At 38.1% G+C, this 12590-nt stretch overlaps 1 protein-coding gene and 1 long non-coding RNA gene across 3 annotated transcripts in view; one reads left to right on the top strand and one right to left on the bottom strand.

The window, feature by feature from the left end:
* Positions 1-12590, top strand: part of LOC309713046 (uncharacterized protein) — a gene marked incomplete at its 3' end in the record, with an annotated part of 462222 nt that overhangs the window by 145864 nt on the left and 303768 nt on the right. The gene's annotated exons all lie outside the window — the stretch shown is intronic.
* LOC309712520 lies at positions 7301-10583 on the bottom strand. 2 transcript variants are annotated; one of them, XR_014278315.1, is made up of 6 exons: positions 10548-10583; positions 10050-10364; positions 9486-9554; positions 7775-7845; positions 7619-7656; positions 7304-7536 (listed from the first exon to the last, which is right to left on the bottom strand). It is a non-coding gene; the product is annotated as an uncharacterized lncRNA (long non-coding RNA). The 2 variants fall into 2 exon arrangements; XR_014278316.1 differs by having other exon boundaries at positions 7301-7536; positions 10050-10577.

Genomic DNA, 12590 nt, shown 5'->3' with positions numbered 1-12590 from the left:
TTTTGCTGGTGTGGTATAATACTCTTGGACAAATTATGGTAACGCACCGTAGCCTTTTTTACGGTATCTCACTGGCGACAGTTATGTCAGTGAGATACCGTTATGTCGTTATGTCGTAAATTACGTCAACAAAGTAACATCATACTGTGATTAATAAATTGGTATACTACCGTTTATTCACGGTATGTCACTGTAAGCCCGCTGCAAGGTAATAAACTGCAATATATTAACCAGTAACTTACCGTTGGTACGCATCATCAGTACCAAAAATATTCATCTCTGCTAGAGGACACCGTGTCCTAACAGGCGGTCATTTACTCTTTTAAAAGGTCGTAATTTACCGTAATTTCAGTTAACAGTAACATACTGTAAGAGACTGGAGGGTTCCAAAAAAGTTGGATGGATGGATACACACACACACACACACACACACACACACACACACACACACACAAAATATAATTCATGTGCTTTACACCACTTTATTTCAATTCTGATTCTTCCCTGCTGAAATACACATTTCCAAAATCAAAAACTGAAAAGAACTGAAAACATATTTTCATTGAGGAAGCACTTGTTTTTACTAAACCATGTAATCCATTATTTTCTCAGATGGTTGTACAAACAATAACAATATTATGTCATATCCATATCATGGCAGACAACACATGCTCAAGTGTTGGGTTTCCTTACTTATATTTTGTAGGGTCTCAAACCTACAATGTGAAGTGCCTTGGCATTCATTTTGTTGGCACCATACAAACAAACTGAATTGTAATGGATATAATATCAAGCCCCACACGTCTGCCTTTATATACACTTTGTCCAAAATACTGGCTCACACGACCAAATCATTGCACAAAACAGGGTCCACAAGGACATGGATGAGCGTGTGTGGTGTGAAGGAACTTGACTGACCTGCACTGAACCCTGATCTTGCTTTGTGGACTGAGTTCATTGATTTGTAGGGTGAGCCAATACATGTGACAATTAAAGTGTAAGTAGCTGAAATAATTTTTAACAAACGGGTAAAAGAAGGTTAGCACTGTTGCCACACAGCAAGAAGGTCCTGAGTTCAATTCCACCATCAGGTCTTTCTGTGTGGAGTTTGCATGTTCTCCCCGTGTTTGCGTGGGTTCTCTCCGGGTACTCCGGCTTCCTCCCACCGTCCAAAGACATGCAGCTTGTGGGGATAGGTTAATTGGATAATACAAATTGCCACTAGGTGTGAATGTGCGAGTGAATGTGAGTGTGAATGGTTGTCTGTCCCTGTGTGTTGGCCCTGCGACAGACTGGCGACCTGTCCAGGGTGTACCCCGCCTTTCGCCCTATGACAGCTGGGATAGGCTCCAGCGCCCCCCGCGACCCTGAAAAAGGATAAGCGGAAGTGAATGGATGGATGGATGGGTAAAAGAAGGGGAAAAAATCAAAACTGTTGCACTCAAAAAAACCTATTGGACAGAGACAGCGTCTTGCAAGATGGCGAGAGAGCTTGTCTTCATTGTTGCTCGTCTTGTGTAAATGTCCAGAAAGCATGGGCCATGGATCATCTGTGGAGACATGGGTAACAACACATTGGTCACTTAAATTATACAAGAAATTTACTAATTTCCCTAATTTGAAGTTCTCCACTCAAATTCAGTAAGCCACTGGAGGAAAGTTGTGACATGAGGGTTAATGTGAACAACCTTTCGCTTCACAGTGGTCCCAGTCTTCCTGCTTGTCCCAACCTTGGAGGTACATTTTGTTCCCTCTTCAGGGTTTATCCTTACAAAAAACCTTGCACCCGCTGACTCCTGGTATTCCAGGTTCAATACATAGAATGAACCAAAGAAGACTGACATTGCATCAGCACAGGTGTTCTCTTTGTCCAGCTCAACAATTACACGCCCCTCTGCACTCACCATCCAGCAGGTGGCGGTCATTGAACTTTGTCCTTAAATGTATAGGGGCAACATGTTGTCATTATGCAACATAAAATAATTTCAATACTTCACTTCTTCACACTGTCTAGATAGTCATAAAGCAAATAGCTACGTACAGTTAATTATTAATGGCCTTGTGTACATAGGTCCATTTTAACATATTATAATTGTATATAATTGGGAATTATTCTGCACATTAAACACACCTAACAAAGAGTCAGCCCAGTTAAAGTACCGGAGGTGAATCAACTGTATGGTTATTTTGGAGTTTATAGTTTGTGCTGCTGTTAAACTTTACAGTATTGACTTCAGTATTTCTGCTGTTGGTGTAGCTAGACTACTGTTGATCAGTAATATGTAATGTGAAATTTGATATTGTTACTTTGCTGGATTCACTGAGACACATGTCCAACAACCTTGATTTATAAAGGAAATTACAGAAATTTGAGCTAACAAAACAGAGACTGGATACTAGGGCTGCCACAAACGATTATTTTGATAGTCGACTAGTCACCGATTATTTATGCGATTAGTCGACTAATCAGATCATCATCCACTGGACGTAAAACTACAGCTTATTGCACCAGCAGCATCTGCTCTTATATAACTATCATTAGCTTACAGCTTTAAGCTTTTAAGGTGCTAACTAAAAATAAAGACAAGATGATAGTTTATTCAATTTTAATGAAATTTGCAGATTGTTTCGGTAAAGTTTAATAAACTCCTTGCTATCTAAAATATAACAGGACACCGGAGTATATTCTCCAGCATCTCACACTTCTGATAATCAGCTGTCTGCTTGACGTTTATTCAGCTGTGTAAAAACTATAACTTTAATCTCAGCCAAACCGATTTACTCAGGAACAAATAAAATACTAAAAAAAAGCCAAACAATAACATTTTTAATTTATCTAAGTGACTCATATATATTTAACCTGAGTCGCGAAAGACGGCGGTGGGTTTGAAAACAATTTGCGGGGAGTCCGGTGTTCTCACGGCGCTAGTGACCTAGCCCCCGGCTAGCTATCGAGCTAGTGGGTAACAGACGTCTCCGAAAACGTCGGAGCGCTTTTGAAAATATGTGGTGTCCTGATAAACTGAGCAGATATTTGAGGTTTACACAGCTACATTCTTACCTGAAAATATGTTAAACGTTTATTTTGTGACCCAGAAAGAATAATAAGAGTAATATTAAAACTAACTAGCTACCGCCATTGTTGGAAACTAAGCTGGGCCGCGCTATGAATTCTGGGACACAGCTGCTTCTTCTTCTTCGGGGTTTAATGGCAGCTGGCATCCTTGTACATGCTGTGCTGCCATCTTCTGTTTCAGTCCGTTATTACACTCTTAAATCCTGCTATTATTCCTGCGTCTTTTGCGATCTTACAAAGCTTCAAACGACACGTCGACTATTAAATCAGTCGTCGACGATTTTGATAGTCGACGTAATCGTGACTAGTCGACAAATCGTGGCAGCCCTACTGGATACCTGTGTCCACGAAAAGCTCCTGTGCCAAACAGAAATTTTAATATGGTCTAATCAGCTCTATGTCATAAATGACTTCTTACCAAGCATAATCAGCCTTGGGGTGCTTGGCAGGCTTTTAACATGCAAACTGAACAATATAAATTTGTGTGCACTGAAGCCACAAAATTTAGAAATACACAGTTGCAAAAACTTCAGTGACCAATTACCTTTCCTGAATGACATATTCAATGCAAAAAATAAGAGTATTGTCAATAGGGACCAATTCCCAGTTTTTACATGATCAAAATTATTCACAAAAGGCTTCAATAAACAGAAAATGTGTGCCAACAACACTGTAAAACCTGACAAGTTAAGTTAACTCAAATGATTTGGGGAAACCGATTGCACCAATTGATTCAAGTTTTATAACTTAAACAGTTTGGGGTTATTTAAGTACTTTATTAGAGTCCCAAGAACCCAAAGCAAATATGATAATGTAACTCAAATGCATTATGTTTATTTACTCATTGTATTTAGTATGTTTCAACTTAAACCATTAAATTTCTTGTACTAAGATGCTGTATTTATTCAAACTTATTTAAAGTGTTACATGCTCATATTCAAATTAAGTTAAATTAACTTAAATGGTTGTATTTAAACAACTTAATCCAATTGGGGAAACCGATTGCACCAAATGGTTCAAGTACTATTAACACAAAACCAAGCTATTATTCTTTCCATTCAGTTTTTATTAACTTTAACTGCAGAGAAAATACAGAATGAATACAACCATACTTTCAGTCATAACCTATGACTGCTAAAGCCATTATCAAATAACAAATAATTAGGCATTTTAAAACTTGCACTTTTAGGGAATTTTGAATGTTTTTTGTAGCATTTTGAAAATCGATTAAATGTACAAAACACAAATTTAGTCATGTAGACCTGATACATAGGTGTACATCATAAAAAAACAATAGTCTAGAGGCAATTAGAGCCATAACAATCACAATTTTAAGTAACATTTAGTATAATAATGAAATCACATGCACTACAGCAATGCAACTATAGAAAACAGCTGAACTAAGGATGTCACTAACAAAAAGTATTCTCAAAGGTATTTGTGGCTTCGCAACAGTTTTGCCCAGACCTCGAGTGAACTGGCACTCATCACACAATTAAAAAATAAAGCATGAAAGTATACTGTACATATTGACTAATTATCAGTTATCTCGCAAAAGATTTCCATGTAACTAAAATATGTTTTTAGAAATAAGCTTAAGATTACACACTATGTGAAGATTTTTTTCAATCACAAACAAAACGTCAAATATGGATTTTCTCCTTATTCTTAGCTTTCTCCACATTGCCTTTTAGAAAGCTAATTATTATACTATTGAAGCCATTCACAGATAACTGAAAAAGCACGAATATAGTGACCAGTGAAAAACAAACATCATCTGCACAAGCTCATTTTTTAGTGTCTGCAATTTTGGTTTTAGTTGCTTTCTCTCATCGTCTAGCTTCAGCAACACTACTTGAATGAACTCAAAAAAGCCAGTATACTTCATAGGATAGCTCAGATGCAGAGCATAGATTAGCCCAAACAAAGACACCAGGGCATCAGTCCATGAGTGATGAGTCATAACAAACTGATCTTCAAGTTCTATGAACACTTGGCGTGGTGAGAAAGGAACTCCTCCAGGCACCTCCTCTTCATCGACATCAGCAACCAGAGCAATTCTATGGCTTCATAGAACTCAATTTCACCCTAAGATATAATACAGAGTGCACAATTATTCATCTGTAATATCTCTGTTAAAAGCATAAATACAAATGTTCAGGCACCTTTCTTCAGTTTTTCAAATTCTATATATCATAACATGTTTTAAGTTGACAGTGAAGGTTCATTTTTCATTCATCCAGGTAGTCAAATCAAGGATGAAAGAAGTTTATAAGTCATTCAACTTCACGTCTTCAACTTTCAACCCAAGTCCAGATGACTTATAAACTCCTTTCAACCTTTTTTAAATTCAAATGTGCAAATTATTGTAATACCAAAGTACCTTGCATGTTTTGAAAATCTCTGAGGTACATTGGTAGGCCGGCCAGAACTGCTGTTCTAGTTGCATAGATGTCGTTTGTGTCCTTATACATATATATATATATATATATATATATATATATATATATATATATATATATATATAGGTTCGGTTCGGTTCGATACTTTGGTGTCACGGTTCGATATTTTTTCGTTACAAAAAAATGTTCATGCCTTTTTAATTTGTCATTTATTAAAATTATAAATATATATTTTAACTCAAAGGTACAGTTTTTAAATTTAACCCTAACCCTTGTGCGTGTTTTTTATTTTGACAGCGAATGCGCACCTGCGGACCACTTATGTGCAGCCCTGGTTATTTAGCTCATCATATTGCAGCCACAGAAATTCTTTTGTCCATGAAACCATAAAGCTGCACTTTCTTTTTGCCTTATAGTCTGATTTGTCATAACTTCTCCGTTTTGTGGTAAGCTTTTCTTTGGCTGTCACTTCTTCACCCTGACCTGTCTTATTTGGCTCAGCAGAACTGAAATGCTTTTACACACTCACTCACATAAGCTCAGCGATTCTCTGCGCGATCAACCTCTCACATGTTTAAGCTGCGGGAGATTTCACTTGTCATGTTTGCATAGTAAGCTAACGATTAATAAGACGATGTCAGAGGAATTGGTGCACAAATTATCATCACTCACAGATCAGTGCTGTCGCTCTCTATACACAGTTCGCGCGATTGCAAAGTGAAAGCAAAAAAACAAGCGCAAATTCAAACGCGACTTCAATATGTCACATATTGACAGTGGCTCACCGATGCCAATGACATAATTACCCAGCTACATTTCTGAAAGAATGCAGAAGCATTGACATATATTTTTCCTACAATAGCCCGACGGGCAGGGAAGAGATAGATTTTGGTAGCCCGACTGAAAAAAATCGCTAGCCCCAGGACGTCGGGCTAGCGATATTGCCAGCCCTGTATCTGATTGAGGAATCACTCATCTTTGGAAAAGAGAGTTTATTACAGAGAAATGTCTCTTTCCAAAATAAAAGCTATACTATCCGCTTCTTCTGGGCTATATTCTCAGCAGCATAAGGAGAATCATGTGCTAACAGCGGTCTAAATGACTCGGCTAAAGTTAGTAGCATGCTTGCTTTTTTTTGTCTGCTTCCACTTGTCTTTGCACTAGGATGATGTCGGCGTAAATGTGCAGTCATATTCGTTGTGTTCCCGCTAGTACTTTCAGGTTAATCTCGTTGAAATGACCTTAACGCCACAACACGGCAAATCTCCGTTAACGAGCTACCGCCGATCGCTCCGTGCATGGGGCTAGACGGCCAACACGTTAACGAGCTAACTGCGCTAACACACTAGTTCACACCAATGTAATTGAGCATTGCATGGCACATCCAACATACTGTTTTACTTTAGTCCATGACTCGCTTACCTTCAGGGTCATACGTCACATGAAAACCAAAATAATTCCAAACGCCAGATCTGAATGACGTTCAATTTGCCTGTTGCAAGTAGAGCTTAACTTCTGTCTCGCTAGCTTGCCCTGCGCTCTTCCTTCTGACTATGCTGTCTGTGTTGAGCGCTCAGTGGATCTGCGCTCGACAGTGCAGCCTAGGCGGAGTAGTCGAACACAGATTCACTGAGCGCTCCACACAGACAGCATCGTCAGAAGGAAAATTGATAAAATAAATTACAAATGCTGTATTGTTCGATACATATGCGTACCGAACCGAAAGCACTGTATCGAACGGTTCAATATCGATACGAATATCGTTGCACCCCTATAATATATATATATATATATATATATATATATATATATATATATATATATATATAAATAAACAAACACATAACAATGGCAACTGCCAAGCAAGCAGAATAATAATTAGTATCTTTTAAATACCTGTTTTCCATATGCCGACAAAAGCTGCTCCATCCTTTCACCGACCCGTCCAGTTTTCCTCTTTTTGTAAAGTCCAGTCAGCTGAGGAGCATAATCATCCAGCGCAGCATAAAACACATGTGGCAGATTCTGATTGGTGATCCGATGAAATTCAAAGTAGAGCTGAAGAGAATTCCAAAAATATTATAAGCAAAACACAGCATACTATATGAGCAGCAAATGTTATATACGTAGTTGTACTTACCTGTGTCTCATGAAAGAGTGCTGGCCATGGTCCCTCACCTGGCAAAATTTGAGGTTATTGGATGAGGGCGATTAACTTTGTCAGAATGTTGGTATGGAAAGTGCAGAATTGCTCTGTTTAAGTCTTCTAAGTTAAAATATCTCTTAGAAATCAAACCTTTAAACAATGTGCCAACTCCACTGAAATGACACCTTCAAACAGGTCGTGTAGGAAGTCAGGTGGGAAGCCTGTGACAGGATGAAAGAAAGAGAGATGGTCAGAAGGAACACAGGTGTTTTTAACACCATAGTTTTCCTTAATGTCATCATTCTGAAGCTCTTGCACAATAATTATCATGAGCATCTTTTGTTCTCATTACATAATTCCCTGTAACAGCATTTTCTGTTTGCATTTCTGTTTGGGTGGCATGACAAAACCTACAGAAATATGTAGACCTGAAACTCTCATTGAAACCAGCAAGTCCATGGGCAGAAGGTTGTCTGCCACAACAGAGTAGACAGTGCCTTTAAGACATTCACCAAGAGTCTCAATGTAGGCACCTACTTCTTCAAGAGTTTTCAGATCATTTAAGAGTGGTGACAGCATTTCCTTACACCCAAACTGGCGTACATCATTGGAATTGCACAGCAGAGCAAGCTGGGTGCAGTGTAGAGCAGAACAAGATTTAACTGGAAAGTTTTCCAGTGTCCAATAAACTGCAAAGACTTTATGTATTTTCTTTGAGGTACCAAGTGGGTTTGTGATCAAAATCATCCACATAAAGTATCATTGACAATTTCTGTCCCTCTTGTGACAGTAGAACATTTTCCTGGTAGTAGGATCCATCACAAAATGACATGAAATGTCCAGGAATCTGTGTGGGTGCTTGTTTAATTTCTTCAAGCACATCATTTTTTTTCAACAACAATTGCAAAGATGTGAGAATAGGCACATACATATAAGTGTGCTTTGACGATTCAATTAAATACTCCACAGGTTTGACATATGGAAAATTTTCTTCATAATATGATTTCCTCCTCTTTGCTGTAGATAGTGGTCCTTCAGATGTGACACATTTATGTAAAACATTACTATCAGAAACTGCCTGACAAATCTCATCCACCAGTTTGTCCGTATATGTACAGTTGTGCTTTTTCAGTATATCTACAACTGATTTTCTAACCAAAGGTTGTGATAACAAAAACAACTGATCAATATGCTCAATAATCTCCTGTGTTGCTCTCTGGGACACATGGAGAAGGGTCTGCATTTTCAAGAAAAATCCAGCCAGATTGTATTGCAACTGCTCTTCTAAACCCTCAATTCCACTGATTTCACTGGTGGATGCCACTTGATTGTCATCTGATGACTCTATTGAATCAAGCTGCATGTCATCTTTTTGTTCTACATTTATAACACTTTGCACAATGCCTTCATTGTAACTTGTTGAATTTTGGTGGTCTCTGCATTTGTGGGCATTGAAGGTTGAGTAGACATTGGTTTTAAAATTGCAGTTCTTGAAAGGACATGGAACAGTTTCTTTTCGTTTTAAATGCCCCCTCAGATGGATAAACATTTGGCTTTCAATAAATGGCTGCTTAAAATTACACATAGAGCAACAAAATCCATAATTATTCAAATCTGGATAAGAACCGTCTTTTCTTTGCGTGGGAGTGTGCATTGTTGACATGTGTATCTTTAATGAATTAAATGTATTAAATGTACACATGCATGTGTTGTAGAGACAGGGTAAGGGTGAAATTGTGGAGTACTGACCATGGTTGAGCCGATAATGCTTCAACAACATGACTTTTATGGCAGTAGAAAAACTAGACAAACTACACAACTTGCAATTCCACATTTTGATACCAAATCGTTTTAAAATCACCTTTACTGGTTGTCTTTAGTGCAGTGCTGGATGATCTCTCGGCATGCTACTGCTCCTTCAATCGTCAGACTGTAATAACACAAAAGCCATGAGGACAGAAAGCTAGCAGAACAGTTTTTACTTTTACTTCACTTAAAAACAGTCAATCTGAATAACACAAGCTTGGAAAACAGTAAGATTTATTCTTGCACTACAGTTCATTTTCAATTCAGGTTGGTCAACTACTCTATACGTTATAAAATAATAAAGCAATTTTACACAAGTACACAATAGGCTAACCCTTGGAAAGTACAGAGTCAGAAACGTTTAGGTTTGGTGCAGTGCAGCTTTGAAAAGGTAAATTATTTCGCGACTAAAATGCCACTAACCATCATATTCAAAATTTGTGAAGGCGAACTTGTCCGTTAAACTCTTAAAATTAACACTAAATAAATTTTCTACTATTTTCACTGTGTCAAAAGTAGGCTACATTTGAACTTGATAAAGGTCAGAGTCAGAAAAGTGTAAACACTGATTTTACCAAAGGTTTTGTGGCATGCAGTTTGCAAAAATCAGACTACTTACCAACTATTGATTGAAACAAGCCACCAACCGTTAATTTTTTAAATTGTGAAGGCAGACTCCATACAGCGCTAGGCGGGAATTGTGTGCTGGCAAGCTAAGTTACGAGCTACTACAACAAAGTAGTCTGATAAATTACAACGAAGTACAACTAAAACAAAGCAGTCTGATAAATGTACGTTTTGTATGCTAGAAGTAAGCATTAACAAAAAAACATAAAAATAACTTTATCTTGTACTTTCCACTCTCTTGACGAGGCTCCTGTCTCATGGCCGACAAGTCCAGGCAAAACACTGGGGGCGGGGCTGTGGATGATGACTAATACAAATGAATTAGCACAACTTAAACAGTTTAAAGCAACAGTACTTAAAACGTTACAAAAACATAATGTGTACTTATTACAATAAAGTTATTATATCATATGTATACTTTTGGGTCTACCTAACACACTTCATGAAAGTTACTTTAACTATTTTTCAGAACTGAGTAAGAACAACTTACTTCTTTTAGTAAGATGCACTGTTGGGTTTTACAGTGAAGAGAACAGTGCACAAAAATGAAAAGATATTTGAGCTCGACGCTTTAATGGGTTTAACATGACTTAGTCAGCACTCCGCACCGTACAGGTAGTACAAGCACACCTGAAAACACTGACCAGCTAACAGCTTTAAGCATTTGGGCGCAACCTCGGTAGTTCACCGATTCACCTGTTGCAAACGTCCAAGTTTCTATCAAGTCTCATAAATCCATCGGCAAATTACCTAACTAGTCTTTTGAGTCTCCACATTCAGAGATATTGACAATTTGTCTTTAAATGAAAATATCCTGGTAGGGTAGCTTAAAAGTCAAAACAAACAGTACTAAGAACGCATTTCGGACTTCTCTCGAATAAGTGAAAAAAACACTTACCTTCAGACTGATTAGCAGGTTCCGATCCAACTTTAATGTGTCCCATGTCAGTCCGTTTTAGGGAAAAAGTGTTAAGTGGTTTCATTTAATTTTGAGATACTCCCGCATGGACGAGCAGCAATTTGGAGTCTAGCAGAGTTACCACGAATAGCATACGATCTTCAGATATAATCCAATCAACCTTGCATTTAACCCGATTGAACATCCAGTTACCTCTGACTACTTCTAAGTTGCACATGTTAACGGTCTCATCATCACTCTGTGCTGCAGCGAACTGTATCTGTGGCACAGAATATTTGATGGCCATGTCGTTCTCCTGCTTTGCAGCTTTTTTTGAGTCTGAATTGCGGCTTAAACGTGCAAAACTAAGAGAAGCAGACCAATATTTTCTTCTTGTTGTTATTTAATGGTGGTTGGCAACCAGCGAAAGGAGCATTAACCACCTCGAGCACTATTTTCTATCCCCAGTGTTGTTTTGAAAGTGAATACCCAACGTGTGCGTCATACGTCACGTTGTACGTCAGGTGAAGGTGTGGTGTCGGCTATCGCACCTGTCGCATTACAAAGCTTTAAAAACGTAACAATCCAACACAACCCAACGCGCTAAACTGTGATAATGTGTTACATTATCACTGAAGGAAACGGCTTCCAGGGCCTAATCCGTGGATCGGCTTCCTCCGAGGCGTGGACGTCTATCAGCAGAGAATGTACCTTAGTCTGTAACACAGTCAAATATATTCTCAAGTAATATTCAAGCATGCCATTCAGCGTGTTAGTACGAGCTCGGGAGCAGCTTGGGAGAACAAGAAAACAGAGACTGCTTCAGGTTGTCTTCCCAAATTGACTCAACTTTATTCACAAGTACAACAGTTTATATAGAGGGACAAATTCATGAGTCAGCAGATTCTCAGTTTAAACCAGTACAGACCAAGATAAGGGAGCGTCTTTCTGCCCTTGGGTGAAGAAGCATCCTTTGTATAGTGTATCAGTTCAGCTACAATTGTGATTATCTCAGCGACATATTTTCAAGGCACGAAATAAAGAGTTCTTTCATTAGTGAATTCTGAAACAAACCATCTGGCCTTCAACAGGCGTCTCCTAAAAGATTAAGAAACTAATGTAGCTGAGGGAGTGATCTCTGTGGTATTTCAACCTTGTACCAGCCTGTGATTCTCACACATCAATTCTTGGGTCAAAGAGAACAATAACTAAAACAAAGGGGCCTTATTGAATGACAGAGTTTTCCTGCATAATGTCACTATAAAACAATATCCAGTAAATGCTCCCATGGTACTAAAATACCTAACAGTTCCCCTCTTTTATTATTTTTTTAAAATAATAACTCAAATAGAAAGGAAAAATCACAAATGTAATAACATAATATAAAAAGCAAATCATAAAATGTAATAGTTCACAGCCTAATGTTCAATATACACACCAGGATCATCATTGGTAACATCTGGCACATCCTCAGGATCAATTTGTGCTAATTGCAAATACATTGAAGTAGCTGTACTAGGTGGGTGTCTTGCCAAGTGGAGCATGAGGTATTGTCAGCAAAAATGTGGCTTGTAGAAATGTGAACAGGGTTGCAGTTTACAATACAAAATAGTAAATAAAAATCCTAAGGTTAAT

The sequence above is a fragment of the Aulonocara stuartgranti genome (genome assembly GCF_965226115.1).
Source record: "Aulonocara stuartgranti genome assembly, chromosome: 8".
In the NCBI taxonomy this organism is placed as follows: domain Eukaryota; kingdom Metazoa; phylum Chordata; class Actinopteri; order Cichliformes; family Cichlidae; genus Aulonocara; species Aulonocara stuartgranti.
The sequence above is the reverse complement of the archived record's forward strand: the minus strand, read 5'-3'. Positions and strand labels throughout refer to the sequence as shown.